Source organism: Thermobia domestica, chromosome 3 (assembly GCF_964235325.1).
Source record: "Thermobia domestica chromosome 3, izTheDome1.hap1.1, whole genome shotgun sequence".
NCBI classification, from domain to species: domain Eukaryota; kingdom Metazoa; phylum Arthropoda; class Insecta; order Zygentoma; family Lepismatidae; genus Thermobia; species Thermobia domestica.
This window is the reverse complement of record NC_137456.1, coordinates 221,361,759-221,370,318: the sequence shown is the minus strand read 5'-3', so window position 1 is coordinate 221,370,318 and position 8,560 is coordinate 221,361,759. Positions and strand designations below refer to the sequence as shown.

General features: G+C 33.8%; 1 pseudogene; it reads left to right on the top strand.

The window, feature by feature from the left end:
* The first annotated feature begins 262 nt into the window (after positions 1-262).
* Positions 263-754, top strand: LOC145681584 (protein D3 pseudogene; annotated as a pseudogene).
* Positions 755-8,560: the final 7,806 nt, after the last annotated feature.

Sequence of the window (8,560 nt, the reverse complement as noted above, 5' to 3'; positions counted from 1 at the left end):
CCTGAGAAGCACTATCATAGAGACCAAAAGGAGATTTTCGTTTCAGTAAAAATTGATCCAAAAAGGTGTATCTTGTCCATGATTTTCTATCCACGATAAACCATAAGTTTGACATAAAGTTTAAAATATATAAATTAGATTGTATGTAATTAATTAGATTTAATTACCTAAATATTTGCTTGAGAGCTACTATGTATATGGATAATTTCAATTATTTTGGTCTTACTTTCCTGCGGAAAAAGATGTGAGAAGTTCAGAAAAGATGAGAAGACATGATATTGTACCGGAGATGATTAGTTCCTTACCTAAGGAAGTGTTGGATGTGAGGTTTGGAGATATAACTGTTAATTTTGGCAATGAGTTAACACCTACTCAAGTGAAGAGTGTTCCAAGTGTGCGATGGTCAAGTGAACATAACAAACTATACACTTTATGTATGACAGACCCGGATGCTCCAAGTCGAAAAAATCCAATTTATAGGGAGTGGCATCATTGTCTGGTGGTAAATATACCAGGCAACAATATCTTGCAAGGAGAGACTCTTACACCATACATAGGTTCAGCACCTCCAAAGGGTACAGGATTACATCGGTATATTTTCCTGGTTTACAAACAGCAACACAAAATTTTCTGTTCTGAACCACGTCTTACAGATAAGTCTGATGCACATCGCGCGTTGTTTTCAATAAGAAAATTTGCTAAAAAATATGAATTGGGTGAACCATTTGCTGGTAACTTCTATGTAGCTCAATAGGATGCATATGTGCCAGAAATAGAAAATCGTCTAAATGGTAAGTATCATATCCAGAGATTCTTAACTATAAATAAACATTAAATTTTAATTAACAGTTCGTTTTTTGACAGTCTTTTGTTACGTAAAATAATGACTATTGAAGTAGACACTGAGATATTTCCCATCGATTTTGCTTCTATGGCGTCTATTCTCTAGAAAATCTGTAACATTTCCTTCATCTCTTGGTAGAAAAATTAACATATAGAATATTATGTCGAGTCAAATAACTAGTCTTTATTTACCTTTTGCATGAGAAACTTAAAGATAATATATAATATTTGGCTCGCGGTTTAACGTTAAATTTTAGAATTTTATGTACTTTGAGTTCGACAAGTCTTCATAAGGAGTGAGAAAGTGATAGCATAAAATCAAAAAAGAATAAGAATTGAGGCTTGAAGAAACCAAGAATTGCATTTCCAAGAAGCTGAAATATTACTAAAACGTGGAGAAAAGCGACTTATTTTTGCCTCTGATTTTATTACTTTAATTAAATATTTCCTTTTCATCTGGGAATGTCATCAGCACCATTTTCACAAGATATTTACTTTTGCATCTCTTACGTAAGTTTGTTTTATTTAAAGAATAATTAGTGCAAAGTATTCAGTGATTTAATTTCGATATTTGGTTACTCTTAATAATCGTCCCTGTATTTCCCGTCAATTCGCTGTTTTCACAAAAATTCTAGTGGCGGTTTCTTTTAATGTTTGCATGTTTGTACAAACCTCCTTCCAATATTTTCAATTTTTATTTGTGCTAAATCACTTTTCGTTTTATTGTCAACATCATCTTTCTTTAAACAAGTGCGTTTGAAACGAAGTTGGTTAGTTGCTTTCTGCTTGGGAGTTTGACAGCTCCCCAGCTTAACAGCTTCTGGGCCACTGCAGGGGGTGCGCGGTGCGGGGATTATCACTGCAGCATAAGGATTCATATGTTTGCAGATCTTTTGCAAGCAAGTTTACCAAACAAAAACAACTTTTTCAAAACAAAACGCTTTGGAACTGGAACTTCTCCACCGCCCCTCCCCTGCAGTATTGAATGATACGATTCTCGCCTGAAGGGGAACAGTCTGCTCCTTTGTGACAATCTTGTGTACCGTAACAAAGTCGCCACAGAGAGGGAGAAAAAAAAACTTGCACCTTGCCTAAATGCGAGATTGCCAAGTGGTCATAACTATAGGTTCTGTCAACCAAGTAAGGCCAAGGCAGCTATGGAGAGTGTAAAGGCGACCCCGTGAAGAGTGTAAAGGCGACCCTGTGAAGACAGATTGAGGGTGTTAATATTTAATACACTCGTGCTTGAATGAGCAGAAATTTGGCAGGATAAATAGAAAATTTTCCTTTTCATATGTGTATAGGTGGATGAGAAAGTTGGATAGCAGTTTTTCGAAAAAGAGCGTTAATTCGGGAGGAGGGTGAGAGTTTAAAGCACAGTTTGTAGTGTTGTGTGTGTGTGTGTGTGTGTGTATACAGGGTTTCTGTTCATTGGAATATGGTTGCTGTAATTGCATGATTACGTGTCTATCCCTCATATGCGTGAAGTAGCAATGAATTGCGTAACATTTCTGTCGAATGAGCCCGTTTTCAAAAAGAACTTCATAAGCAAAACTACTCGTGAAAACATCGGAAGGCCGATTCCGACTCTCAATATAACGCAAGTAATTAGAAGACAGAAACGAACATTATAGAGAAGTTTAATCCCAACTTGTACGAACAGCATAAGTGGTTAGGTGGATGTGGATTTTCCGTGTTTGTTGTTTAGGGAGGGGGAAGCTGGAGTGAAAAAGGTGTTGTGGATATCCAGCATCTGCACGAGAAAATCAAGAAACATAAAAATTCGTCATCTCCTATAAAACAATGTAAAACACGTTGTTAATCGCATTGTGTTGGGAAATGTGAATATTTCTGCTAGTCAAAAAGTGACACAAAACAAGTACGTGCTCAATATTATTATATGTTTAAAAAATAATAAATAAATAAAATTGATTTAAAACAGTGTAAAAGGTAAAAGTGTATTAGTATACCACAATAATGTAACGGGTAGTATAATGGGATTATAGTTATTGTCCGCTGGAGACAATTATCTAAATGATCCATGGCATTTCATTTAGATGTGACAGATAGTAGAATAAAAGAAATTGAATAAAAATTAGAATAAGAATGCATAATGTAATTAATTAATATTTAGAATAAGAGAAATAATTACATATAAGTCAAATACACAAATAAAATACAAAAGAAAAACAAGAATGAGATTCTAATTGAATATTTAAGTTGTTATACGTTACCCATACATTGCAATTAATTATACTTATCTTTTTCTGAATTTTTAATTAATGACTTGATTGATACTCAGAAACTTCATAATAAAATTGTGAAAAGTTGAATGGATCTAGTACCCAGAATGAACGCTGGAAGACGAATGATGGATAGAATTGGAATGATTGAAGCAGAATGATTAATTTATACCTTGGTTTAACAAATTTGTTTATTATTATTACTACTATTATTATTATTATCATTTATTTATTTATTTATTTATTTATTTATTTACGTGAATGTCCTAGTTTGTTACAATTAGTTCTGCTTTTTGGAAATGTTGTCACTATATTTTTGAATTTTAAAAATTTCAAACAATGTTTCTCGATAAATATTATTGTTATGTATAAAAATATAAAGTAAATAAAAAACATAAAGTAAGCTTTTTTGTCCAGTTTCAAAAAATCCATGTATTATTCGTTCAAATTAAGACGTCACCAGATATTTTTTTATATTTTTAACATTTCTTGAAAACAACAAATCACTGAAGCCCATATTGAAGTCAACTAGATGTGTTATTTTTTGTTGTGGGAAAGTTTATTTTCCAGTTCACACAACCTTAGCCTGAGGTTACTTTAACTTTTAGATGCTTTAGCTATTGTATGTAAATATTCGCACTGAAAAAATATTATTTTAATTGTCCATTCTGTTCTCTCTCTCTCTCTCTCTCTCTCTCTCTCTCTCTCTCTCTCTCTCTCTATATATATATATATATATATATATATATATATATATATATATATATATACGTATATGTAACCTTATGCATTACTTGTGATCATTCTTTAATTATGTGATAATATAATCATCAGCATTTGGTTTTGTGGCGCCTTCGAATTAGCTTTAAGAGGACATGATGAAACAGAGTCTTCTTCAAATCCAGGCGTATTTCGTGGATTAATAATTTCAGTGCTGAAATTGACAGCGGAACTCGATAGTCACTTAGAAAGCGTAACCATTTTTAAGAGTGCATCAAAAATCATACAAAATGAGGTTCTCCATTGCATGCCTGAAGTATGCCATGAAGAAATCGCTATTATTATTATTATTATTATTATTATTATTATTATTATTATTATTATTATTATTATTATTATTATTATTATTAAACTATTATTATTTGCAATAATAGTAATGAAAAAGGCAAGGTCATCTATTGTGTATCACCTAAAATTCTAAGCACGAGCCGCCACTGAAAATTACTATTCGTATTAATACTTTGTATGGAATTCCATAATATATTTTTAATTTATGCTCTATATGGTTGCCTGTTAATTAATTTTTTTCTGTTGTAAACATTAATTCCACGAGCAGATTTAACACTTCACAAATTTTATGAATTTCAGGACCAAGCTGCTTGAACACTTATTTTGGCTTTGTAGCTTGTCAATAAGATTTCTTCTGAAAGCTAATTGTACATTTTTGTTAACATCAGGTGTAAATATTCTGTTGATGTTCTATTTGGGTCCTGTAATGAGATCTTTTTAACAGTGAAGTTATGCAAACTGGATAAAATCCGGAACAAAAATATAAAGAATGTAATAAAATATAAATAAATATTGTTCATTAATTTTGTTTTACGTGAGATACTGACTATATCGTCCCATTTGTTCTAGGTTGTCCTTATCTAAGTTGAGCTTGGGTTCCTTTGTTCTAATGAAAAAGAACTCGGGAACTCTTCTTTCTGTATTATTGGAACATGTTTATAAAACCGTGGTGCATTCTATTTTATGTTTTGTATCCTGCAGAAGTTTCGAAAAACTGAAAGTAGAGGTTCTTCTCCCTTAACGTCTCCTGATACGTTCTTTAATCCTGGTTGAAATGTTCGTCTTTGTTATACTATAAGATTCGTTACATTCGCGCGTAAAATTGTAGGTCTCAGAAGAAACCAATTCATCCTTGAACTAATTTTTGTAAGTTTATAAGAAATTTTCAAATCAAGTAGTTCCATATTTTACCGAGAAAATGAGGGATGGTATCGAGACGAGACTTCGTACAGTCTCGGTTTCGTCTCGGTTGATAAATAACGGTCTCGGTCTCGTCTCGGTCAACAGATGCTTGTCTCGATCTCGGTCTCAGTCTCGAATACCAAGTCTCGGTCTCGTCTCGAATGTCTCGAAATAAATAGTGTGAAATTAAAATAGTGAAAGTATTATTCTCGTAGTCTGTAGTTTCCGCTTATTTTTTCCTTTCACTTTGACTTAGAATTATGGTATGGTGTACCTCTTCATAGCTAATTTGCTAGTGCTAATGCTTTCCATGTGTGTATTCCAGGTTCAATGATCAGTGGGTATATCACCCTAAAACCCTAATAGTAACCCATATTTCACTTTCAGCAATAGACTTTGTCTCATATAGCCTCAGAACTGCCTATACAATTAAATACTATTAAATTAACTCTAGTAATATACAGTAGTTTATTTCCTTCCTTTGAATCAGAATTGATCAATACCTCCTAACGGATAACACAACACATAGCAGCAAGAATGTATTAACTCGTACCGAAATTGAAATTTTATAATTTCTCATTTATTATTTAGTACATTCTGCTTTCACTGTCATTTTAAAAACAGAATATAACGTTCATTATCTTAATAAGTAGGGTAAATTATTACTACAATATACGTATTTTGTTTCAAATTGATGAAATGCTTTATTACCGTTTCACATCTCCGTGTTTAATTGACACTTTATAACACGAACGTCCTGAACTTTGTGGTTGGAGCTACTACACTCATCTTTGCTATATGAGGTCTCGAGTTGGATCACAATACAATTTACCGAGCGAAGTAGCTCAAGTGGTAGAGCGTTGGCTTCGCATTCGGGAGGTCGTGGGTTCGAATCCCGCTACCGACCACCCTGACTGAGGTTTTCCAGGGTTTCCCTCAGTCCCACCAGGCAAATGCCGGGATGGTACCTACTAAACAGGCCCTGGCCGATACCTTCCCAAATCCTTTCCATTGTTATTGTTGTTGTTGGATATCCAGTGTAAAATGGCTTCTGAGCTGTATCTGGTGATTGTTAAATAAATAAATAAATAAATAAATAAATAAATTTAGATTCAAAGTCCGATGTTTCGTATAGTTCGCGTCTCATTTTAAGTGCATTCTGTTTCTTATACAAGTTTATAAGGTCGTAATGCATTATGTAAGCACATATCCAGTGCCGTAACGTAGATTAATCTTATTCCTGAGCTCTCGACGGTGCATGTAATCTTTATTCGACAAAACTAATCGTGCGTTCATTACGTTGAAATTTTTTATTGATTGAAAATTACTTGCGAAACTTGAACATACATATTAGATCAGTATATAGGTAATTAGAGTTATCTGTATCTATTTTTTTCTCACTCGCCAAAACAAATGATTCTTAACTTTCTAGTTTTCTTTTGTATTAATTTTCGCAGTTTTGTTGCAACATGATGGATTGAATAGTCAAATATATTTTTTTCACTCTACGACTTTCATTAAATTTTCGATCCATTTTTACCCTACCTTAACTAGTAAAAGTTATATATATTGAGTTAAATTGGGTTGAAATTGAGTTAACAATACTTTTTTAATAGACTATGTTCTTTCTAGTGGTGTAATAATGTAAGCCTGAAAGCATCTTACTACTTTGTAACTACTTAGTAAGTATCAAAAACAGTACTATAGGTCTTAGTTGAGAAACCGGTTTTTCGCTTCTCTACAATTACGAAATTATGACTTGGTTTAGTTTACCTCCGATTTCCAGATATAATAAAATCATCACCATCATCATAATAAACCATTATCAATCCATTGCTGGATGAAGGTCTTTCCAAGTCTTCTTCAACAACTATCTAACTTGGGCAATTCTTTTCCAGGTTACTCCTCAGTGGTGCTTGATTTCATCATACCTTCTTGTATGCGGAGGTCTCCTAGACTGTTTTTGTCTCGTGGTATCCAGTCTAGAATTGTCCGTCCGTCATCTGTAGATCATAATTTCTTCTTGCACTACATCCAGCACATCTTCCAGCTCATATTAAATTATTTCATTAGCACCATCAGTATTCATTTCTATATATTTGGGCTACAAATAGTTCGAAATCGCTACTTTCGGAGTACAGACACGCTACTTTTTAATCTTCGGATCTGGCAACACTGACTGAATGATTTAAATCAACACAATGTGAGGAACTCCAATTGGTCAGCGGCTAGCACGCTTGATTTCGGTTCGCGTGGTCCCAAGTTCGATTTCCGGTAGGGGTAAAGTTGAACGACCGAAGTGGTTCGGATTCCACTATAATCATTCGCTCCACGCCTCCTTTAGCCGCCCTAGCATAACTGCGGAACGTTAAACTAAAACAAAACAAAACAAGAATGAACACTGTGTATTACTAACTGTAAGTCCTTGAATAATTGCATATAGCTATATGGCATGGATCGAGTTTGAGGTGGTCGGTGGTCAAACTATAACAAGTGAAATATAATTAGGGTGTAATTAGAACCTTTAATTAAGCACGGTCTTAATATAAAGTGTACACCAGGCCTAAGGCTTAGAGGGAATAACTAGTGTTACTGAAAATGTATCAGTTACATTTAATTTCAGTTACAATTTGCATTTACATGTATTGCTGGAACGAAGACTGAAACATTAACATTATAAGTAGCCCAAAGACTATGAAGAACGTCGTCTCTTGAAAGCATTCTTGCACCATCAAACAAATTACGAGTAATTCTAAAATATTTTGCAGTTTATCTACGTTATTTGCGCATATTTAGAATAATATTTAGCAATATATTTAAGTGGGCAACACTGCTTAAAATAGTGTAACTGCGACTTGTAATTAAAACCACCAAAATCTATTGCTGTAATGTTATAGAAGCAAAGGAAGGCAATAATCATTATAAAAATTTAATACAAATACGTCATTTTATGCAGTATAACAATAGGGTGGGTCGTTTTGCCACTTTTTTTTCGGAACGAAATGCAATACCTGGCAAAAGTGGCCCACACACATGGAGATTACAGGTATAGATTTTTTTTTTCAAATCATATAATATCTTCTGTGAGAACTATTGCCTCAAAGTCTCAAAATTTCACTGAAAATTACAAAAAATACCAAAATTGTTCATTGTTCATGGGGCCCGCAAAGGGGGCAAATTCAGTACAATTAAGCGTTTCTACAGCTATTTTCGTCCTTGCCTTTTCCTTCTACTGGTGGTTCATAGTGGTAGCAGAGCATTGTTATTTTTCACCATGACACTCCCACCCCTCCACCTCACAATACTGCAACGCCCTTCTGTCCCGATCTGCGTAACAGCGTCATTATCAGGAACGAGGCGGATGCGCTTCAAATTGGGCGCCAATTCTCAAGCGCTATATTTGGTTACTGTTGCCTTCAACTTATATGAATTGGCCGTTACAGATAATAGTTTGCTAAACACTATTTTCACAGAAAATTCTGTATTTCTTTTTTAAAACAGTC